Source organism: Pinus tabuliformis, chromosome Q (genome assembly GCF_031772625.1).
Source record: "Pinus tabuliformis cultivar Carrire ecotype Pingquan chromosome Q, CPIR1, whole genome shotgun sequence".
Classification (NCBI taxonomy): Eukaryota; Viridiplantae; Streptophyta; class Pinopsida; order Pinales; family Pinaceae; genus Pinus; species Pinus tabuliformis.
Genome location: NC_142296.1, coordinates 783,245,237 through 783,271,824, shown reverse-complemented (window position 1 = coordinate 783,271,824; position 26,588 = coordinate 783,245,237). Strand labels below are relative to the sequence as shown.

At 36.5% G+C, this 26,588-nt stretch overlaps 1 long non-coding RNA gene and 1 pseudogene across 2 annotated transcripts in view; both read left to right on the top strand.

Annotated features, from left to right (window-relative positions):
• The window catches only part of LOC149221822 (uncharacterized), a 150,683-nt gene that overhangs the window by 59,780 nt on the left and 64,315 nt on the right, over positions 1–26,588 (top strand). The gene's annotated exons all lie outside the window — the stretch shown is intronic.
• Positions 7,796–11,151, top strand: LOC149221823 (proline-rich receptor-like protein kinase PERK7; annotated as a pseudogene).

The window sequence follows — 26,588 nt, the reverse complement described above, 5'->3', positions numbered from 1 at the left end:
AGGAGCTTTATATCAATGGTATGAGACTAATATATCCTTAGAGGGTCAACTACTTTGGAGTTGGAAGTGAAAAACTGGCATATGAATCCATATCCCTTTCTTCAATTGATCAAACATCTTTTTGTTGGTATAACTCTATTTACATTACGTTTTAACATTACATTAATTACTAATCATCACTCATTAACATTAAATAGAATGTTAGGTTTTAACTTTAACCTTAATAACTAATAATTAATATTCATATTAAATTTAATATTACATAAAACCACACTATTTTGGAATAGAGATTCTATAATTTTAATTTATTTAATAATTATTATTATGCCACAGTAGGAATTTAACCTAAATAGAATATTTTAAAATATTCTTAATAGTATACATAAATCAAAGGTTGAAATTTCTATCAAAAGTAGTTATGTCATTTCTCACCTTTTAATTAAATTGATTAATTAAAACAAATTGTCATGTGAATATTAGTTATGGTTTTTTGGGCATATGGTATTAGTACATGGTATTGGCCCATGGTATTGTAACAAAGCATATTTATAGGTTAAGAATCTTCATGGTAAAGTAGAGGTGAATCTCCATGGTTAAAAATCTTGTTACATGTTTTTCTAAACCTATATATGTTTAAATCATATATTAATTTCAGTTATAATTAATAATAATAATAATAATTTAAAATAAATTTATAAATTAGTTAATTTTTATGATTTTTTATAATATTGGCAACATGAAATGTATCATGAGGTAGTGTTTTGATGCCTATCAATATTTATAGTCATTTAATTTATATAGTTGTATGAGTACTAATAATAACATGTATATACATACATAATTCATACACATACTATTAATGCATCTAAGTATAATTCTTATATACTCCCAACCAATAGATAATACCAATGCATAACATATACAAGCAAAGTAATAATTCAATTATTAGTTTGCGACAATTCAATGAATTAAATATTTCTTCTATTTCATCACATATAAACTAGGAATTTAACACCCAAAAGAGAATAAGATAGACACTATATTTAGATGACTAAAACATAATAACACTCTTAACTACTCAAAGCACCTTATCTCCTTAGCCTACTTCTATACTCCAAGTCAAATTCCTCCTCTTTTGGATTATCTTGGTGCATTAACTATATTAACCTGACTATAGATAAGCCATGTAAGTGGAAGTGCCAACATATTGACCAAATTTCTGTAATAAGAAACTAGTAATCACCATTACATCTAAGATAAAGTGACTTAATGCCACTCCCATGACTCTAGTTTTATATGATAAATGGTGAGAAATGCATCACACTTCTTAATAGACCTAAAGTCCACACCATATCATGGATCATATTGCAAAATTGCTTTTAGGTGCTTCATCATCGAACTATCAAGTCAGATAGTGATATCACCTGAAAAGCCTACACATGCCTAAGATCATAACAATGCATATAAAGAAAAAAAAAAAAAAGGGTTTAAGGATAATTTCTATCCACCATAGATCACTGGATGTCCCCAACATTAACCACTTACTATTTATCTTCTTTAGCTATTACATTGCCATTAAAACTATACATTAGTTTATAACACAAGTTCATGTATGTTAATATGATATTGACCTGTGATTCCATAAAAACATATCAGGTATCAAGATATTTCAATAAAAGTAAATCCTACAACATTTAGCATTAACAGCCTAACAATGATCAATTTAATGTTTTAATGTACATATGTCCACATGTTAATAAATTGGATTTCAAAAGATCAAATAGTGATAACAATGATCAATTTAATGTTTTAATGTACATATGTCTACATGTTCATAAATTAGATGGCAAAAGATCAAATAGTGATAACATATAATGTGTAATGAAATATTAAATAGTGATAGTTAAATTTTGATAATGCACACTGAATTATATTGATCAAATAATATTATGCATATACATGAAGTGTTGTTTTAAGATAGGGAAATTGTTTTGGACACATAATCAGTTAGTTGAGAGAGTATTTCAATCACACAACAATATAGGAAAAAACTATATCTAAACAACTCGTGGAGAATATGAACAAATTCATTATAGAATTGATGAGCACACCAAAGACAACTAGGAATTATATTTTCCAGGTCGCCCCCTTCATGACTACTTGTCTTAATATCAATTAGCAAAGATATACATCTGGTCCAATCTAGAAATTACACCTTGTGTCTTATTCATGCAGACCTCATCAGGTTGAACAAATTCATTATAGAATTGATGAGCACACCAAAGACAACTAGGAATTATATTTTCCAGGTCGCCCCCTTCATGACTACTTGTCTTAATATCAATTAGCAAAGATATACATCTGGTCCAATCTAGAAATTACACCTTGTTTCTTATTCATGCAGACCTCATCAGGTTGTCGACGTCCATATAAAGGAACAACCATCTACTGTGATACATGGGTTCCCAACCGCTGCAACTGTCAATCTACTAGGAAGTCCTTAACATATATGTTTCATCCAACGTCTCGATGAACTCTCCCTAAATATAAAATATCACCTTATGGACTCTACAACCAATATGGTCCACCCAAGTGCATCCATTCTGCATGACACACTCTTCCATGGTGTTAAAAGCTCTCTAATAGAGGGAACACATAACAAAGGGGTATGCATGCCTCTCTCAGTCTTACCGCCGGACTATTACAAAGCAATATATGACATGTAGATTTGTTATAATTACAATGTGTGACTCATACTTTATCATTGTCATGAGCCTAATCTACAAACTCAAACCGTAACTTGCATTATGCTGCCCTTTGGATCCTTTGCCACTCATTTTGGATACACTACACCATTCATATGCTTGAGCACACCACTGCTTTCTCACTTGTATCATAGTATCACTCATCATAGGCTTTGTACTTTTGATTTTGTGACATCTTCATTTGCTTGAGCACACCACTGCTTTCTCACTTGTATCATAGTATCACTCATCATAGGCTTTGTACTTTTGATTTTGTGACATCTTCATTTTTAACTTTGACATACTAATCTTGGATCTCCATGCTTTACGTGTCAGCAATTAGAATCGCAAATTCTAACTAAATAAATACATTCACCTCTATTGAATTAACTAGGCTCAATAAGATTCAATAAGTTCAAGAATTTCAAAGAAAAAAAAAAAAAATATCACCCTAATGTCCACATGTTGTGATAGCTCCAATAGGCTTACCATACCTACTAAGCTATCTCATCAATTAGAATTTAGAAACACTTCAACACTAACACAACAGTTGTTTAACAGCTCCAATTCAGCGCGCTCGATTCTTTCATAGTTTGGCTCCATGATCCTTCTGGCAACATCATTCTTAGCACGTCAACATACTAGCGTTGGAGATCTTATCCCAGGTTGTACAAAAGCACCTTTTATGTCACAATCATAGTGGTATAGTTCACCATTTTGCACGTTATTCCTTTTTGGATATCCATGGGAACAAATATCCACTATGTCTGTTGCAATGAATTCAAACATGGGAAGCTTGCCAGCAATTACCCAAGTATCATTGCTAGCTTCGAAGCTGGGGTTAGAATTTCCAAACACAATACATCACTCAGATATAATGACCATCTCTTTGCGTAAGGCACTCAAAATCCTTTCCTCTGTCGGACGCAGGACAAAAGCTTTGCGTGCACCTCATCAGAATAAAAACGGACAGTCAAAAATGTATTAATACCAACAACTCTGTTTAACAACTCAAATGTTGCGGTCACGAGCCAACCAGAAGTTGAATGGATGGGCCTACATTGGTGGAAGACAATCAAAGACGGCCTGCTGCTGTCGGTTTCTTCAAAGTGCAGACATAGGCTGTTGCACTAGGCTTCACCTTAATATGTACCGATTTTAAACAGTAAAAGAATCGGCTCCAACATGGCACAGGACTAGTGCACCTCAAATCTCAACATTCTCAACAGATATCAAAGCAACTATTGCGCTTGTGCTCAACAAATGTCAACGCAGACCCCTCATTATGGATATGAATAACACCTCCACCTCCAGTCCGCGGCTATAAACACTCTCGCACTCAGTCTGTAACAGTTCCCAAACAGATCTCTTTCAGTCGTGGCACCTACTAGTCCCACCGTGGCTCGATGCTCCAACCTCTGTGCGGCTGTGGGGCCGTAACACCACACTCTATCTTGTCCAATTATCTAATTATGAGTACACCTTTTACACATCGTACACATGCAGCGATGATCTGATTGACCTCTTCATCCAAATTGGCCTCGTCACAGTCGACCTCAATTGACCAACAGGGCGATGCTTCCTTCGACCTTAGTCTGGCACTCATCAACGCTAGAATTCTCTTTGACTGAAACAGTCACTCGGTCAATGAATCAGGCAGCCTCATCCTCGAGTGATCAAACACATAACTTTATTCTTCCTAGGATTTACGTGGCACTCTACCCAGACGTGAGGAGTCAGACCCAGACCTGCTCTGATACCAAGTTAAATTTTGATAATGCACACTAAATTATATTGATAAAATAATATTACATATATACATGAAGAATTATCTCAAGATAGGAAAATTGTCTTTGACACACAATTAGTTGTTATAAGAAGAAATTTCGGCGTAAATCACATTTAGAAAATTATTGTCGACGCGTTTAGAACCAACCAGTGTGGTTTCTTCAACTTGTCCTACGATGAACCACACTGGTTGCTTAGAAACGCGTCGATAATGATTTTCTGAATGTGATTTACGCCGAAATTTCTTCTTATAATGGTTATGGATCACAAAAGCCTCAATTCAACACAATTAGTTGGTTGAGAGAATATTTCAACCACACACCAATCTAGGAAACAATTAGATCTAAAAAAACTCCTAGAGAATAAGAACAAACTCATTCTAGAATTGATGAGCACACCAAAGACAAGTAGGAATCATATTTTCTAAGTGTGATAACATATAGTGTGTAATGAAAATATAATTAAGCCATAAGTACATGTAATTGCCTATGCCAAAATACTCCTAGAGAATAGGAACAAACTCATTCCAAAATTGATGAGCACACCAAAGACAAGTAGGAATTATATTTTCCAAATATGAAAACATATAGTGTGTAATGAAAATATAATTAAGTCATAAATACATGTAATTGCCTATGCCAAAATAGGGTGTTACAGTTTGGTAGTATAGATTTTGTCTTCTTCTCTTGAAGCTTTGTTGCCTCTCCTTTTTTGCATGGAAAATAAAATGCTAGTAGTCTTATGCTCTATTGCAAATTTTACGAAGAAATTCTAGAAAGTAAATAAGTTACTAGTTATGATAAATTGTGTACAGTGTGAAGCGAAACACCTTCCTTATGATATCATGCACCACAACTATAGAAAAAATGCAAATTTCACCAACATTTTACTACAATTGTTATGCAAAAATGAAAAGTACTACCTATGTCTCATCCAAAAAGAAGAATAAATTTGCTTCTTCAATCACTTGTCTACCTTTGCAATTCACTTAAGCCATAAGGAGAGTCACTAAGTTGTAACTTATTTTACATTCTCGAAATAATTCTATATATGCCATATTTAATTAAATGATACAATTACAAATATTAGACATGTGTTGTATCAAATATTTACACTTTTGTACATCGTATTAGTATTTCATAAAATAATCGAGAACAAAATGAAGAATATCTAAATTCTAAAAAAATATATAAAATTTATTTTACAAACACTTAATATAAAATTAATTTTAAAATACTTCAATTACATGGTTTTATACTAATCATAATAAAACTTAACATATATTTTATTTTATTTTTATTATAAATTATAATGGTATTTTTTTTTTGTGTCAATTTACATCCTCAATCACTACTGTACCACTGCAATTCATTTATGCAATATTTTATTTTACTTTTATTATAAATTATTCTTTGTCAATTTAAAATTTACATCCTCAATCACTATTATAGCTTTGCAATTCACTTATGCAATAAGAAAAGTCATTAAGTTGTAACTTATCTTGATTTTTTTTATATACCATGTTTAATTAGATAATAAAATTACAAATATTGATCATGTTTATATCAAATATGTATACGTGGATTTACTATATTAATATTTTCTAAAGTAATAAAGAGCTAAATGAAGAACATCTAAGCTTCCTTATTAGTCCCTGTCGTCCCGGCATGGACTATAGTAATCGGAAACGGAAATGAGCACTTTAACATTATTAGTGCTGCTTTTACTCCTCGCTTATCAATTATAAACCAAGTTTGTAGACATATATTGATAAATCATGTCAATATGTTATTTGGCTATTTGGCCTCTTCCTGAGGACCGAAGCTAATTCAAAGCTAAAGCATATGTTATAATTTTGTGTTTTCTTGATATTTTGACACTGGTAAAAATACTACCTAATCTAATGCTGGCATTAGTCGACAACACTAAATGTTAGCTCCACTATTTTGGATTTCCATGGACTGCATGGTATAATAGAGAAAGCATCAACCCTGCTCGTATGCCAAAGTACGCTTGCCACCACTACTTATCGCCGCTTGTACGCCTACCACAATTGCCACAACTTCCAGGTGCCATCTCTTATGTTTGCATGTAACCAGGTGTAATCTTATTCCAAATCTTATTGCAAGACTGGCAGCACTGGAAACTCGCCATACAGGGGAATGATTCATGAAGAAAGGGAAATGAATCGTGAATAAAAAAATACAGAAGTTACCTCCTGCTTCTACCCATCACGAGTGCTCTGTGATTGACCCTGCTCAACTGTTGAATGCAACCCTACAGCCTTGGAATATTCCAGGGTTCATCTAATTGTGTCATTGACTAGTACAGGGTTGGCTCTGAAGGGGAAGGAAGGAGAAGGAAGGAATAAGCCTTTACCCGGGAGCCTTTCTCCTTCTGTCTTCAACCTGGAACCACTTCTACGGACAAGAACCCGTATCTGCTTCGCATTTGGCCAATCTGAAATTGGTGATCTTTGCTCGAAAATTCTTGTCCAGAAGAATATTGCGGCTATTAAGGTCCTTGTGAACGCAAGTGGGAGTTGTGTTGTGATGCAGATACTCCAACCCCTCTGCGATGTCCAGAGCGATCTACAGCCTCTGGTTTCATGACAAGTTCGAACTCCCTGCATGTGACTATGCGCTATGGATATAGTCTCTAAGGGACTCATTTTCGGCGTACTCGAAGACGAGGTATGAGTCCTAGTCCGGCGATTCTTCAACGCAGATGCCAAGCAGAGTGACGAGACTCGTGTGGTGGAATTTGTGAAGGGCGTTGATCTCCTTTGATACTTGCCCTCTCATATGTTTGATCTTCACTTTGTTTCTGCGCAAAATCGCGTGGAAGATGGAATTCTTGATTCTGTGCGCCTCGTTGAAATTGTCGGTGGCCTCCTGAAGTTCTTTGAAGGAAAAGCGTATCAATCTGTCAGATGCCAGCAATTCCGACATGTTCGAAAGAAGGCTCGATTCAATCTCGAAATCCTCCGCATCCCATGTGTCTGGCTTTATTGTCTCTGGTTTGCTTCGCCTTTTTCTTGAAAAGCAAATGGCTCCCAAAAGCCCTAGTCCAAGAAGTAGCGCTCCTCCTACGGATGCAATAATTGGGACATAAATATGGCTGGAACTCTTGTGGAAGGAAGGTGCAGGGTTATAAATGAAGGCAGGTGCCTTCGCTATAGCAAGAGGAGGGGGCGAAGATAAGGGGGTAGAAGGGGGAATCACAGTGCTGTGTTCGAGGAGAATTAGCAGAGTTGTGTAGTAATGGCTGCGGGGGACATTGGGCTGATAGTTTATACTGTCAATGAAAAAGATGGAGGCAGTGGTGGTGGCGCTGGCAATGGAAATGGTAACAACAACAACAACAACAACAACTCATCTGGGCTCAGCCACTGGCGAAGTCTGTGCAGGAGAAGAAATTGGAAGTGAGGCATGCATTCGAGATAAGACAGACAACACTTGACCTCCATACCTCCGACACCTGGGAAGCATGCTCTTGGCGTGGCAACGTCTCTTTTTAATTTAATTTAATTCACTTTATTATTTTTATTTTTTAACATTCTCATATCTAATGGCTTGGTTCAATCTTCATGGGGCTTGCTTATGGCTTCTTCTTCGGGCATGGCCTTGCTTCTGGATTTCTGTAGTGAGGAGTTTGTTTACCATAGATACAATGCATTGTTCTAGATATTAGCCCACACAAATGCAAAATGTTGATGAACATGTCCTTCTATTACCCAGGCTGTTGAACCCCGTTTTTCTTGCTGCAATTATAATGTTTGAGTGTAAGAATTGTTTCCAGTGTATTTTTATGCCAAAAATGGGCTGATATAGTGTGGTTTTTCTTGCATGTTGCAGGTTTTAAACGAATGCAAGAAGGATTCAGGTATGCAAACAATTCAAAGCTCTGTGGAGAAGAGTTTGCTGGGCTTGCAATGTGTAATGGAAGTTCTCCATTAATAAGGCCAGAAACTTTCGGCCCACGGGCACCAAATCTAACTGCCAAATCTCCTACAAACTCCTCTGTGCCTCTGTTGCAGAAAATTCCAAAATCTGCAGTTTTCTCAAGAAGTTGCCAAAATTGCTCCAATGTTTAAAACCCCAAGCATTGCCATTGTTGTGGCTGTGATTGCTTTGATAGGTGGAGGAATCCTGGCAACCGTTTTCACATTCTCATGGTTTCCAAGACGAAAACAGAAGATTAGCAATGCTTATGAGACAATAGACAGGACTAAGTATCAATAATTCGAAAGATTTTGGAAGGAAATCTATCACTCCTTTGATTAGTCTAGAGTACTCGAATGGTTGGAATCCTTTGGCAGATGACGGAACAGGATGTGAACGCTTCCAGAGCTCTAGATTTAACCTCGAGGAAATTGAATTTGCAACACGGTATTTCTCTGAAAAGAATCCGCTGGGGAGAAACAAATATTATGCTGCTTACAAGGGGGTATTGAGAGACGAGTCTTTTGTGGTCATTAAAATCATCAGTAAAATGAGTTGCAAGATAGAGGAATTAGAATTACAAGAGGGTCTCAAGACTCTTTCGCTACTTAGGCATGAAAATGTGGTGAGGTTAAGAGGCTTTTGTTGTTCTTGAGGTAGAGGCGAGTGCTTTCTTATGTATGATTTTTCACCCAACGACAATCTATCATAGTTTTAGGATGCAAAAGATGGGAGGGTACTCGATTGGCCTGTCAGGGTAAGGATTGCACATGGTGTTGCGAAAGGTAAGTCTAACCGTTCTTTGCAGGGGATTTCCTTGTTGGTTAGATTTTGGTTTGTTTTCATATGTCAGTGCGCTTATGAATCATACGTATTCTGCCTTAACTAACACATCCCCAAATATCTTCAAGAAAATTTACTAGGGAAGACCTGTATTAAGTTATTAACCCAGATCGGATATGCATCTTCAGATAGCCAAGCCCAACTTCGCGTATGTCCATCCCAATATTTCATATATATAGGCCATTTTGCACAAACACAATGCATCTAGGCACCATCTAGATTTTATAGATTTAATGCGTCTAGCTTCTATACACATGTACACACACAAAAAGGAATGGCACAAGTCTTTTCTCTTTTAGAGGTTAGGTAGGGAGGACAAACTCGCTCACAAAATTGATGGATCACTCTCACTCTCATTAGAACTAAACTTGCACTGCTACTTTGCCATCTAGATTTAATGCACTGATACTAAATGAAAACACACAAATATATAAAGAATTGATGGATCACCGAATTGATGGATCGCCCCACCCTCATTTAATCTGAGCTCACTTCTTGAATCTCTGGCCATGACTAGAAACTAGTATAGATCCATCTAACTCTGGGTTCAATTCTAACATTTTGTCCCAAGTTGTGGAGTCAGGAGATGCATCCTCAATCTTCACAACCTTGAGGTGCTCATCCGACCTGGTTTTAGATGGGTCTATGTTATTGTCCACATCCAATGCACCCAATATGTTGTCTAAATTCAATACTCTGCTGCACAGAGGTACACACAAACAGAAAGAGTTAATGAATTATCTCATCCTCACCTGAGCTGAGAATGCACTACATTTCTCTGGGTGCACCAACTAATGAAAATAAGCTTTGGGCATATGCATAAGCCACAACCAACTTTCTTTGATCATAAGAATACTAACTAGTGTAATGTTATACAAAATTCCCCTCGCAAAGAGAAGTTGCCACATATGTAGTGCAGGCAAGCAAATGATGGTGCATCATCATATAAACATGTTCAACCAATGTTCCTTATTTTCAAACACACTTCCCAGCCCTTTGGGACTTTTTGAAATCATTAAACTGGTGGTATTTAAGGTTATGTAAACTGGCAGAAATTTGTCCGATAATGTTTTCCTACAACTGCTTAAAGCGTATCCTATGGAGGCAAAAAAATTGAGATTGACATTACCTCCCTGTATATAATAACTGGACAGAGAACATATTTATAATAACACATTCACACTAGGGCTACATACAAAAAACAGGAAGTGTAGATAGATGTCTAGGGCACAAAAATATTGAGCAACAACCAACTCCATAGGTTCATGGAAAACATACCCACATTTAAATATTTGGAGTATTGCCTGCATTTCTAATCAAAATTCTCCACGAAACGAACATGTTTTGATAAAATAACTTGTAAATGGGATAGATAGATCATTGGTATGGTATATGTTAAGCCTGCCATTTATTTATGCCGATAGTCACTCGCTGTTTGGTTTTGTTATCTGGTATCAATCTGCGCAGGCATTGAGTATCTGCATGAAGGCATAAGCAAAGCTGTTGTGCATCAAAACATCTCAGCTGAGAAGATTCTTCTTGATCAACACTTAAATCCTCTTCTTTCAGATTGTGGTCTGCATAAACTTTTAGCGGATGACATAGTGTATTCAATCCTAAAATCTTCTACAGGCATGGGATATTTGGCCCTAGAATACACCACAGTTGGTCATCTTACAGAGAAAAGTGATGTGTATGCTTTTGGAATCATACTGCTACAACTTCTCACTGGAGAAACAAGGATAAACTCTTCTTCAATAAGGCCTCTTGTACAATCTGGGAGGCTGGATGAATTCATTGATATAACTCTTGGAAAGGAGTACTCAATGTAAAAGGTTTTGCATTACTTGAAACATTCATTAACACTTAGCGATCCTTCAAATCCTTTGATCTGAAATTCAAATACCTTTTTTTTCTTCCTGTATAGATTATACAGATGTCAACATTTAAACAAGAAAACAAATTAACCATTTCGAAAGTGGATTTCAGTTTATGAATTTCGATGTTTAAATTATGCAAATATTTTTCAATATTTTAACTACTTGGCACAACGCTAACATTCAATATCTTAAATGTTTAGCACAACACTTCCATTTAGCAGTCCATTAGCTTATAGTTCAATGGTAAGTAGGGTACGGTTGCTATACATCTGCCACAGCTCATCCACACATCTGTTCTACTCTGTAATATAAACATATACAACCATGGGATGAAAGGAATGAGCTTTAATTATGATAAACTCCTATGTTGAGATTATGCGTAGGACGGTTCTGAAAACAAATTACAGGTCGATTCCAAATGAAAAGCACCTCATATTTTTGAAACACGCACTTCTGTCAGAAGAAACGCAGGCAAACAAATATAGAAACGCAGGCTACGGGTGTGCTTTAATTATGATAAACTCCTATGTTGAGATTATGCGCAGGACGGTTCTGAAAACAAATTACAGGTCGATTCCAAATGAAAAGCACCTCATATTTTTGAAACACGCACTTCTGTCACAAGAAACGCAGGCAAACAAATATAGAAAGGCAGGCTACGGGTCTGCTTTAATTATGATAAACTCCTATGTTGAGATTGTGCGCAGGAGGGTTCTGAAAACAAATTACAGGTCGATTCCAAATGAAAAGCACCTCATATTTTTGAAAAACGCACTTCTGTCACAAGAAACGCAGGCAAACAAATATAGAAACGCAGGCTACGGGTGTGCTTTAATTATGATAAACTCCTATGTTGAGATTATGCGCAGGACGGTTCTGAAAACAAATTACAGGTCGATTCCAAATGAAAAGCACCTCATATTTTTGAAACACACACTTATGTCACAAGAAACGCAGGCAAACAAATATAGAAACGCAGGCTACGGGTGTGCTTTAATTATGATAAACTCCTATGTTGAGATTATGCGCAGGACGGTTCTGAAAACAAATTACAGGTCGATTCCAAATGAAAAGCACCTCATATTTTTGAAACACGCACTTCTGTCACAAGAAACGCAGGCAAACAAATATAGAAACGCAGGCTACGGGTGTGCTTTAATTATGATAAACTCCTATGTTGAGATTATGCGCAGGACGGTTCTGAAAACAAATTACAGGTCGATTCCAAATGAAAAGCACCTCATATTTTTGATCCATATGATCCAGCTTATAAGAACGACCTGCTGCTTGTAAAGAATAACCTCCTCATTCTAGCACGAACTACCCCGGGACCCTCACTAGCGTTCGTGCCCCTTCCCAACCATTAGCTCATGAAACGCAGGCTACGGGTGTGCTTTAATTATGATAAACTCCTATGTTGAGATTATGCGCAGGACGGTTCTGAAAACAAATTACAGGTCGATTCCAAATGAAAAGCACCTCATATTTTTGAAACACGCACTTCTGTCACAACAAACGCAGGCAAAAAAATATAGAAACGCAGGCTACGGGTGTGCTTTAATTATGATAAACTCCTATGTTGAGATTATGCGCAGGACGGTTTTGAAAACAAATTACAGGTCGATTCCAAATGAAAAGCACCTCACATTTTTGAAACACGCACTTCTATCACAAGAAACACAGGCAAACAAATATAGAAACGCAGGCTACGGGTGTGCTTTAATTATGATAAACTCCTATGTTGAGATTATGCGCAGGACGGTTCTGAAAACAAATTACAAGTCGATTCCAAATGAAAAGCACCTCATATTTTTGAAACACGCACTTCTCTCACAAGAAACACAGGCAAACAAATATAGAAACGAAACTTATTCATTCCCTTGAAAAAATAGAAAACTTAAGTTCAACAAAGAAATAAAAAATATTTGTCCACATCTGCCAAACAAGGAAAAGACATTTCAAGTTCTGTTAGAAAAATCTGTAGCACAATTGCAATCTTTATATTCCTTTGAAAAAATAGAAAACTTATTCATTCCCTTGAAAAAATAGAAAGCTTGAGTTCAACAAAGAAATAAGAAAATCATTATAAACTCCTATAATTATAATCTCAACATAGGAGTTTTATGCAGTTGCAAACGAAAATCATTTGAACAAAGTGCATTTGAACTGCACTTCTGTCACAAGAAACGCAGGCAAACAAATATAGAAACGCACGCTACAGGTGTGCTTTAATTATGATAAACTCCTATGTTGAGATTATGCGCAGGACGGTTCTGAAACAAATTACAGGTCGATTCCAAATGAAAAGCACCTCATATTTTTGAAACACGCACTTCTGTCGCAAGAAACGCAGGCAAACAAATATAGAAACGCAGGCTACGGGTGTGCTTTAATTATGATAAACTCCTATGTTGAGATTATGCGCAGGACGGTTCTGAAAACAAATTACAGGTCGATTCCAAATGAAAAGCACCTCATATTTTTGAAACACGCACTTCTGTCACAAGAAACGCAGGCAAACAAATATAGAAACGCAGGCTACGGGTGTGCTTTAATTATGATAAACTCCTATGTTGAGATTATGCGCAGGACGGTTCTTAAAACAAATTACAGGTCGATTCCAAATGAAAAGCACCTCATATTTTTGAAACACGCACTTCTGTCACAAGAAACGCAGGCAAACAAATATAGAAACGCAGGCTACGGGTGTGCTTTAATTATGATAAACTCCTATGTTGAGATTATGCGCAGGACGGTTCTGAAAACAAATTACAGGTCTATTCCAAATGAAAAGCACCTCATATTTTTGAAACACGCACTTCTGTCACAAGAAACGCAGGCAAACAAATATAGAAACGCAGGCTACGGGTCTGCTTTAATTATGATAAACTCCTATGTTGAGATTATTTTTAACTTCTGTCACAAGAAACGCAGGCAAACAAATATAGAAACGCAGGCTACGGGTGTGCTTTGATTATGATAAACTCCTATGTTGAGATTATGCGTAGGACGGTTCTGAAAACAAATTACAGGTCGATTCCAAATGAAAAGCACCTCATATTTTTGAAACACGCACTTCTGTCACAAGAAACGCAGGCAAACAAATATAGAAACGCAAGCTACGGGTGTGCTTTAATTATGATAAACTCCTATGTTGAGATTATGCGTAGGACGGTTCTGAAAAAAAATGACAGGTCGATTCCAAATGAAAAGCACCTCATATTTTTGAAACACACACTTCTGTCACAAGAAACGCAGGCAAACAAATATAGAAACGCAGGCTACGGGAGTGCTTTAATTATGATAAACTCCCATGTTGAGATTATGCGCAGGACGGTTCTGAAAACAAATTATAGGTCGATTCCAGATGAAAAGCACCTCATATTTTTGAAACACTGCACTTCTGTCACAAGAAACGCAGGCAAACAAATATAGAAACGCAGGCTACGGGTGTGGTTTAATTATGATAAACTCCTATGTTGAGATTATGCGCAGGACGGTTCTGAAAACAAATTACAGGTCGATTCCAAATGAAAAGCACCTCATATTTTTGAAACACGCACTTCTGTCCCAAGAAATGCAGGCAAACAAATATAGAAACGCAGGCTACGGGTGTGCTTTAATTATGATAAACTCCTATGTTGAGATTATGCGCAGGACGGTTCTGAAAACAAATTACAGGTCGATTCCAAATGAAAAGCACCTCATATTTTTGAAACACGCACTTCTGTCACAAGAAACGCAGGCAAACAAATATAGAAACGCAGGCTACGGGTGTGCTTTAATTATGATAAACTCCTATGTTGAGATTATGCGCAGGACGGTTCTGAAAACAAATTACAGGTCGATTCCAAATGAAAAGCACCTCATATTTTTGAAACACGCACTTCTGTCACAAGAAACGCAGGCAAACAAATATAGAAACGCAGGCTACGGGTGTGCTTTAATTATGATAAACTCCTATGTTGAGATTATGCGCAGGACGGTTCTGAAAACAAATTACAGGTCGATTCCAAATGAAAAGCACCTCATATTTTTGAAACACGCACTTCTGTCACAAGAAACGCAGGCAAACAAATATAGAAACGCAGGCTACGGGTGTGCTTTAATTATGATAAACTCCTATGTTGAGATTATGCGCAGGACGGTTCTGAAAACAAATTACAGGTCGATTCCAAATGAAAAGCACCTCATATTTTTGAAACACGCACTTCTGTCACAAGAAACGCAGGCAAACAAATATAGAAATGCAGGCTACGGGTGTGCTTTAATTATGATAAACTCCTATGTTGAGATTATGCGCAGGACGGTTCTGAAAACAAATTACAGGTCGATTCCAAAAGAAAAGCACCTCATATTTTTGAAACACACACTTCTGTCACAAGAAACGCAGGCAAACAAATATAGAAACGCAGGCTACGGGTGTGCTTTAATTATGATAAACTCCTATGTTGAGATTATGCACAGGACGGTTCTGAAAACAAATTACAGGTCGATTCCAAATGAAAAACACCTCATATTTTTGAAACACGCACTTCTGTCACAAGAAACGCAGGCAAACAAATATAGAAACGCAGGCTACAAATATATAAGATAGGATACTGAAAACAAATATATTTGTAACCTGCGTTTCATTATTATAGAAACGCAGGTTACTTGTAACACTTGTAAATATAACCTCTAATTATTCATTTAATTACAAACATTCTTTAATTAAAAACACTTCTGTCACAAGAAACGCAGGCAAACAAATATAGAAACGCAGGCTACGGGTGTGCTTTAATTATGATAAACTCCTATGTTGAGATTATGCGCAGGACGGTTCTGAAAACAAATTACAGGTCGATTCCAAATGAAAAGCACCTCATATTTTTGAAACACGCACTTCTGTCACAAGAAACGCAGGCAAACAAATATAGAAACGCAGGCTACGGGTGTGCTTTAATTATGATAAACTCCTATGTTGAGATTATGCGCAGGACGGTTCTGAAAACAAATTACAGGTCGATTCCAAATGAAAAGCACCTCATATTTTTGAAACACGCACTTCTGTCACAAGAAACGCAGACAAACAAATATAGAAACGCAGGCTACGGGTGTGCTTTAATTATGATAAACTCCTATGTTGAGATTATGCGCAGGACGGTTCTGAAAAAACAAATTACAGGTCAATTCCAAATGAAAAGCACCTCATATTTTTGAAACATGCACTTCTGTCACAAGAAACACTGGCAAACAACCCTTACTGCTTGAGAAGTTAAAAATAATGAATCTAAAACATCGTAATAAAAATTAAGATAATTCAATAGAAGGCATTTTGGGTGACAAGGATATTCCAAAATAATGAAATCTTAATAGAGATTATTAAACTATTAAATAAATACATTTTCAATCCAAGGTTGAATTTAAAATAGTAAGTGAAAAGGTGTGCTTTAATTATGATAAACTCCTATGTTGAGATTATGCGCAGGACGGTTCTGAAAACAAATTACAGGTCGATTCCAAATGAAAAGCACCTCATATTTTTGAAACACGCACTTCTGTCACAAGAAACGCAAGCAAACAAATATAGAAACGATGGCTACGGGTGTGCTTTAATTATGATAAACTCCTATGTTGAGATTATGCGCAGGACGATTCTGAAAACAAATTACAGGTCGATTCCAAATGAAAAGCACCTCATATTTTTGAAACACGCACTTCTGTCACAAGAAACGCAGGCAAAAAAATATAGAAACGCAGGCTACGGGTGTGCTTTAATTATGATAAACTCCTATGTTGAGATTATGCGCAGGACGGTTCTGAAAACAAATTACAGGTCGATTCCAAATGAAAAGCACCTCACATTTTTGAAACACGCACTTCTATCACAAGAAACACAGGCAAACAAATATAGAAACGCAGGCTACGGGTGTGCTTTAATTATGATAAACTCCTATGTTGAGATTATGCGCAGGATGGTTCTGAAAACAAATTACAATTCGATTCCAAATGAAAAGCACCTCATATTTTTGAAACACGCACTTCTCTCACAAGAAACGCAGGCAAACAAATATAGAAAAGAAACTTATTCATTCCCTTGAAAAAATAGAAAACTTAAGTTCAACAAAGAAATAAAAAATATTTGTCCACATCTGCCAAACAAGGAAAAGACATTTCAAGTTCTGTTAGAAAAATCTGTAGCACAATTGCAATCTTTATATTCCTTTGAAAAAATAGAAAACTTATTCATTCCCTTGAAAAAATAGAAAGCTTGATTTCAACAAAGAAATAAGAAAATCATTATAAACTCCTATAATTATAATCTCAACATAGGAGTTTTATGCAGTTGCAAACGAAAATCATTTGAACAAAGTGCATTTGAACTGCACTTCTGTCACAAGAAACGCAGGCAAACAAATATAGAAACGCAGGCTACAGGTGTGCTTTAATTATGATAAACTCCTATGTTGAGATTATGCGCAGGACGGTTCTGAAACAAATTACAGGTCGATTCCAAATGAAAAGCACCTCATATTTTTGAAACACGCACTTCTGTCACAAGAAACGCAGGCAAACAAATATAGAAACGCAGGCTACGGGTGTGCTTTAATTATGATAAACTCCTATGTTGAGATTATGCGCAGGACGGTTCTGAAAACAAATTACAGGTCGATTCCAAATGAAAAGCACCTCATATTTTTGAAACACGCACTTCTGTCACAAGAAACGCAGGCAAACAAATATAGAAACGCAGGCTACGGGTGTGCTTTAATTATGATAAACTCCTATGTTGAGATTATGCGCAGGACGGTTCTGAAAACAAATTACAGGTCGATTCCAAATGAAAAGCACCTCATATTTTTGAAACACGCACTTCTGTCACAAGAAACGCAGGCAAACAAATATAGAAACGCAGGCTACGGGTGTGCTTTAATTATGATAAACTCCTATGTTGAGATTATGCGCAGGACGGTTCTGAAAACAAATTACAGGTCGATTCCAAATGAAAAGCACCTCATATTTTTGAAACACGCACTTCTGTCACAAGAAACGCAGGCAAACAAATATAGAAACGCAGGCTACGGGTCTGCTTTAATTATGATAAACTCCTATGTTGAGATTATTTTTAACTTCTGTCACAAGAAACGCAGGCAAACAAATATAGAAACGCAGGCTACGGGTGTGCTTTGATTATGATAAACTCCTATGTTGAGATTATGCGTAGGACGGTTCTGAAAACAAATTACAGGTCGATTCCAAATGAAAAGCACCTCATATTTTTGAAACACGCACTTCTGTCACAAGAAACGCAGGCAAACAAATATAGAAACGCAAGCTACGGGTGTGCTTTAATTATGATAAACTCCTATGTTGAGATTATGCGTAGGACGGTTCTGAAAACAAATGACAGGTCGATTCCAAATGAAAAGCACCTCATATTTTTGAAACACACACTTCTGTCACAAGAAACGCAGGCAAACAAATATAGAAACGCAGGCTACGGGTGTGCTTTAATTATGATAAACTCCCATGTTGAGATTATGCGCAGGACGGTTCTGAAAACAAATTATAGGTCGATTCCAGATGAAAAGCACCTCATATTTTTGAAACACTGCACTTCTGTCACAAGAAACGCAGGCAAACAAATATAGAAACGCAGGCTACGGGTGTGCTTTAATTATGATAAACTCCTATGTTGAGATTATGCGCAGGACGGTTCTGAAAACAAATTACAGGTCGATTCCAAATGAAAAGCACCTCATATTTTTGAAACACGCACTTCTGTCCCAAGAAATGCAGGCAAACAAATATAGAAACGCAGGCTACGGGTGTGCTTTAATTATGATAAACTCCTATGTTGAGATTATGCGCAGGACGGTTCTGAAAACAAATTACAGGTCGATTCCAAATGAAAAGCACCTCATATTTTTGAAACACGCACTTCTGTCACAAGAAACGCAGGCAAACAAATATAGAAACGCAGGCTACGGGTGTGCTTTAATTATGATAAACTCCTATGTTGAGATTATGCGCAGGACGGTTCTGAAAACAAATTACAGGTCGATTCCAAATGAAAAGCACCTCATATTTTTGAAACACGCACTTCTGTCACAAGAAACGCAGGCTACGGGTGTGCTTTAATTATGATAAACTCCTATGTTGAGATTATGCGCAGGACGGTTCTGAAAACAAATTACAGGTCGATTCCAAATGAAAAGCACCTCATATTTTTGAAACACGCACTTCTGTCACAAGAAACGCAGGCAAACAAATATAGAAACGCAGGCTACGGGTGTGCTTTAATTATGATAAACTCCTATGTTGAGATTATGCGCAGGACGGTTCTGAAAACAAATTACAGGTCGATTCCAAATGAAAAGCACCTCATATTTTTGAAACACGCACTTCTGTCACAAGAAACGCAGGCAAACAAATATAGAAATGCAGGCTACGGGTGTGCTTTAATTATGATAAACTCCTATGTTGAGATTATGCGCAGGACGGTTCTGAAAACAAATTACAGGTCGATTCCAAAAAAAAGCACCTCATATTTTTGAAACACGCACTTCTGTCACAAGAAACGCAGGCAAACAAATATAGAAACGCAGGCTACGGGTGTGCTTTAATTATGATAAACTCCTATGTTGAGATTATGCACAGGACGGTTCTGAAAACAAATTACAGGTCGATTCCAAATGAAAAACACCTCATATTTTTGAAACACGCACTTCTGTCACAAGAAACGCAGGCAAACAAATATAGAAACGCAGGCTACAAATATATAACATAGGATACTGAAAACAAATATATTTGTAACCTGCTTTTCATTATTATAGAAACGCAGGTTACTTGTAACACTTGTAAATATAACCTCTAATTATTCATTTAATTACAAACATTCTTTAATTAAAAACACTTCTGTCACAAGAAACGCAGGCAAACAAATATAGAAACGCAGGCTACGGGTGTGCTTTAATTATGATAAACTCCTATGTTGAGATTATGCGCAGGACGGTTCTGAAAACAAATTACAGGTCGATTCCAAATGAAAAGCACCTCATATTTTTGAAACACGCACTTCTGTCACAAGAAACGCAGGCAAACAAATATAGAAACGCAGGCTACGGGTGTGCTTTAATTATGATAAACTCCTATGTTGAGATTATGCGCAGGACGGTTCTGAAAACAAATTACAGGTCGATTCCAAATGAAAAGCACCTCATATTTTTGAAACACGCACTTCTGTCACAAGAAACGCAGACAAACAAATATAGAAACGCAGGCTACGGGTGTGCTTTAATTATGATAAACTCCTATGTTGAGATTATGCGCAGGACGGTTCTGAAAAAACAAATTACAGGTCAATTCCAAATGAAAAGCACCTCATATTTTTGAAACACGCACTTCTGTCACAAGAAACACAGGCAAACAACCCTTACTGCTTGAAAAGTTAAAAATAATGAATCTAAAACATCGTAATAAAAATTAAGATAATTCAATAGAAGGCATTTTGGGTGACAAGGATATTCCAAAATAATGAAATCGTAATAGAGATTATTAAACTATTAAATAAATACATTTTCAATCCAAGGTTGAATTTAAAATAGTAAGTGAAAAGGTGTGCTTTAATTATGATAAACTCCTATGTTGAGATTATGCGCAGGACGGTTCTGAAAACAAATTACAGGTCGATTCCAAATGAAAAGCACCTCATATTTTTGAAACACGGACTTCTGTCACAAGAAACGCAAGCAAACAAATATAGAAACGATGGCTACGGGTGTGCTTTAATTATGATAAACTCCTATGTTGAGATTATGCGCAGGACGGTTCTGAAAACAAATTACAGGTCGATTCCAAATGAAAAGCACCTCATATTTTTGAAACACGCACTTCTGTCACAAGAAACGCAGGCAAACAAATATAGAAACGCAGGCTACGGGTGTGCTTTAATTATGATAAACTCCTATGTTGAGATTATGCGCAGGACGGTTCTGAAAACAAATTACAGGTCGATTCCAAATGAAAAGCACCTCATATTTTTGAAACACGCACTTCTGTCACAAGAAACGCAGGCAAACAAATATAGAAACGCAGGCTACGGGTGTGCTTTAATTATGATAAACTCCTATGTTGAGATTATGCGCATGACGGTTCTAAAAACAAATTACAGGTCGATTCCAAATGAAAAGCACCTCATATTTTTGAAACACGCACTTCTGTCACAAGAAACACAGGCAAACAACCCTTACTGCTTGAGAAGTTAAAAATAATGAATCTAAAACATCGTAATAAAAATTAAGATAATTCAATAGAAGGCATTTTGGGTGACAAGGATATTCCAAAATAATGAAATCTTAATAGAGATTATTAAACTATTAAATAAATACATTTTCAATCCAAGGTTGAATTTAAAATAGTAAGTGAAAAGGTGTGCTTTAATTATGATAAACTCCTATGTTGAGATTATGCGCAGGACGGTTCTGAAAACAAATTACAGGTCGATTCCAAATGAAAAGCACCTCATATTTTTGAAACACGCACTTCTGTCACAAGAAACGCAGGCAAACAAATATAGAAACGCAGGCTACGGGTGTGCTTTAATTATGATAAACTCCTATGTTGAGATTATGCGCAGGACGGTTCTGAAAACAAATTACAGGTCGATTCCAAATGAAAAGCACCTCATATTTTTGAAACACGCACTTCTGTCACAAGAAACGCAGGCAAACAAATATAGAAACGCAGGATACGGGTGTGCTTTAATTATGATAAACTCCTATGTTGAGATTATGCGCAGGACGGTTCTGAAAACAAATTACAGGTCGATTCCAAATGAAAAGCACCTCATATTTTTGAAACACGCACTTTTGTCACAAAAAACGCAGGCAAACAAATATAGAAATGCAGGCTACGGGTGTGCTTTAATTATGATAAACTCCTATGTTGAGATTATTTTTAACTTCTGTCACAAGAAACGCAGGCAAACAAATATAGAAACGCAGGCTACGGGTGTGCTTTAATTATGATAAACTCCTATGTTGAGATTATGCGCAGGACGGTTCTGAAAACAAATTACAGGTCGATTCCAAATGAAAAGCACCTCATATTTTTGAAACACGCACTTCTGTCACAAGAAACGCAGGCAAACAAATATAGAAACGCAGGCTACGGGTGTGCTTTAATTATGATAAACTCCTATGTTGAGATTATGCGCAGGACGATTCTGAAAACAAATTACAGGTCGATTCCAAATGAAAAGCACCTCATATTTTTGAAACACGCACTTCTGTCACAAGAAACGCAGGCAAAAAAATATAGAAACGCAGGCTACGGGTGTGCTTTAATTATGATAAACTCCTATGTTGAGATTATGCGCAGGACGGTTCTGAAAACAAATTACAGGTCGATTCCAAATGAAAAGCACCTCATATTTTTGAAACACGCACTTCTGTCACAAGAAACACAGGCAAACAAATATAGAAACGCAGGCTACGGGTGTGCTTTAATTATGATAAACTCCTATGTTGAGATTATGCGCAGGACGGTTCTGAAAACAAATTACAGGTCGATTCCAAATGAAAAGCACCTCATATTTTTGAAACACGCACTTCTGTCACAAGAAACGCAGGCAAACAAATATAGAAACGAAACTTATTCATTCCCTTGAAAAAATAGAAAACTTAAGTTCAACAAAGAAATAAAAATATTTGTCCACATCTGCCAAACAAGGAAAAGACATTTCAAGTTCTGTTAGAAAAATCTGTAGCACAATTGCAATCTTTATATTCCTTTGAAAAAATAGAAAACTTATTCATTCCCTTGAAAAAATAGAAAGCTTGATTTCAACAAAGAAATAAGAAAATCATTATAAACTCCTATAATTATAATCTCAACATAGGAGTTTTATGCAGTTGCAAACGAAAATCATTTGAACAAAGTGCATTTGAACTGCACTTCTGTCACAAGAAACGCAGGCAAACAAATATAGAAACGCAGGCTACAGGTGTGCTTTAATTATGATAAACTCCTATGTTGAGATTATGCGCAGGACGGTTCTGAAAACAAATTACAGGTCGATTCCAAATGAAAAGCACCTCATATTTTTGAAACACGCACTTCTGTCACAAGAAACGCAGGCAAACAAATATAGAAACGCAGGCTACGGGTGTGCTTTAATTATGATAAACTCCTATGTTGAGATTATGCGCAGGACGGTTCTGAAAACAAATTACAGGTCGATTCCAAATGAAAAGCACCTCATATTTTTGAAACACGCACTTCTGTCACAAGAAACGCAGGCAAACAAATATAGAAACGCAGGCTACGGGTGTGCTTTAATTATGATAAACTCCTATGTTGAGATTATGCGCAGGACGGTTCTGAAAACAAATTACAGGTCGATTCCAAATGAAAAGCACCTCATATTTTTGAAACACGCACTTCTGTCACAAGAAACGCAGGCAAACAAATATAGAAACGCAGGCTACGGGTGTGCTTTAATTATGATAAACTCCTATGTTGAGATTATGCGCAGGACGGTTCTGAAAACAAATTACAGGTCGATTCCAAATGAAAAGCACCTCATATTTTTGAAACACGCACTTCTGTCACAAGAAACGCAGGCAAACAAATATAGAAACGCAGGCTACGGGTCTGCTTTAATTATGATAAACTCCTATGTTGAGATTATTTTTAACTTCTGTCACAAGAAATGCAGGCAAACAAATATAGAAACGCAGGCTACGGGTGTGCTTTGATTATGATAAACTCCTATGTTGAGATTATGCGTAGGACGGTTCTGAAAACAAATTACAGGTCGATTCCAAATGAAAAGCACCTCATATTTTTGAAACACGCACTTCTGTCACAAGAAACGCAGGCAAACAAATATAGAAACGCAAGCTACGGGTGTGCTTTAATTATGATAAACTCCTATGTTGAGATTATGCGTAGGACGGTTCTGAAAACAAATGACAGGTCGATTCCAAATGAAAAGCACCTCATATTTTTGAAACACACACTTCTGTCACAAGAAACGCAGGCAAACAAATATAGAAACGCAGGCTACGGGTGTGCTTTAATTATGATAAACTCCCATGTTGAGATTATGCGCAGGACGGTTCTGAAAACAAATTATAGGTCGATTCCAGATGAAAAGCACCTCATATTTTTGAAACACTGCACTTCTGTCACAAGAAACGCAGGCAAACAAATATAGAAACGCAGGCTACGGGTGTGCTTTAATTATGATAAACTCCTATGTTGAGATTATGCGCAGGACGGTTCTGAAAACAAATTACAGGTCGATTCCAAATGAAAAGCACCTCATATTTTTGAAACACGCACTTCTGTCCCAAGAAATGCAGGCAAACAAATATAGAAACGCAGGCTACGGGTGTGCTTTAATTATGATAAACTCCTATGTTGAGATTATGCGCAGGACGGTTCTGAAAACAAATTACAGGTCGATTCCAAATGAAAAGCACCTCATATTTTTGAAACACGCACTTCTGTCACAAGAAACGCAGGCAAACAAATATAGAAACGCAGGCTACGGGTGTGCTTTAATTATGATAAACTCCTATGTTGAGATTATGCGCAGGACGGTTCTGAAAACAAATTACAGGTCGATTCCAAATGAAAAGCACCTCATATTTTTGAAACACGCACTTCTGTCACAAGAAACGCAGGCTACGGGTGTGCTTTAATTATGATAAACTCCTATGTTGAGATTATGCGCAGGACGGTTCTGAAAACAAATTACAGGTCGATTCCAAATGAAAAGCACCTCATATTTTTGAAACACGCACTTCTGTCACAAGAAACGCAGGCAAACAAATATAGAAACGCAGGCTACGGGTGTGCTTTAATTATGATAAACTCCTATGTTGAGATTATGCGCAGGACGGTTCTGAAAACAAATTACAGGTCGATTCCAAATGAAAAGCACCTCATATTTTTGAAACACGCACTTCTGTCACAAGAAACGCAGGCAAACAAATATAGAAATGCAGGCTACGGCTGTGCTTTAATTATGATAAACTCCTATGTTGAGATTATGCGCAGGACGGTTCTGAAAACAAATTACAGGTCGATTCCAAAAAAAAGCACCTCATATTTTTGAAACACGCACTTCTGTCACAAGAAACGCAGGCAAACAAATATAGAAACGCAGGCTACGGGTCTGCTTTAATTATGATAAACTCCTATGTTGAGATTATGCACAGGACGGTTCTGAAAACAAATTACAGGTCGATTCCAAATGAAAAACACCTCATATTTTTGAAACACGCACTTCTGTCACAAGAAACACAGGCAAACAAATATAGAAACGTAGGCTACAAATATATAACATAGGATACTGAAAACAAATATATTTGTAACCTGCTTTTCATTATTATAGAAACGCAGGTTACTTGTAACACTTGTAAATATAACCTCTAATTATTCATTTAATTACAAACATTCTTTAATTAAAAACACTTCTGTCACAAGAAACGCAGGCAAACAAATATAGAAACGCAGGCTACGGGTGTGCTTTAATTATGATAAACTCCTATGTTGAGATTATGCGCAAGACGGTTCTGAAAACAAATTACAGGTCGATTCCAAATGAAAAGCACCTCATATTTTTGAAACACGCACTTCTGTCACAAGAAACGCAGGCAATCAAATATAGAAACGCAGGCTACGGGTGTGCTTTAATTATGATAAACTCCTATGTTGAGATTATGCACAGGACGGTTCTGAAAACAAATTACAGGTCGATTCCAAATGAAAAGCACCTCATATTTTTGAAACACGCACTTCTGTCACAAGAAACGCAGACAAACAAATATAGAAACGCAGGCTACGGGTGTGCTTTAATTATGATAAACTCCTATGTTGAGATTATGCGCAGGACGGTTCTGAAAAAACAAATTACAGGTCAATTCCAAATGAAAAGCACCTCATATTTTTGAAACACGCACTTCTGTCACAAGAAACACAGGCAAACAACCCTTACTGCTTGAGAAGTTAAAAATAATGAATCTAAAACATCGTAATAAAAATTAAGATAATTCAATAGAAGGCATTTTGGGTGACAAGGATATTCCAAAATAATGAAATCTTAATAGAGATTATTAAACTATTAAATAAATACATTTTCAATCCAAGGTTGAATTTAAAATAGTAAGTGAAAAGGTGTGCTTTAATTATGATAAACTCCTATGTTGAGATTATGCGCAGGACGGTTCTGAAAACAAATTACAGGTCGATTCCAAATGAAAAGCACCTCATATTTTTGAAACACGCACTTCTGTCACAAGAAACGCAAGCAAACAAATATAGAAACGATGGCTACGGGTGTGCTTTAATTATGATAAACTCCTATGTTGAGATTATGCGCAGGACGGTTCTGA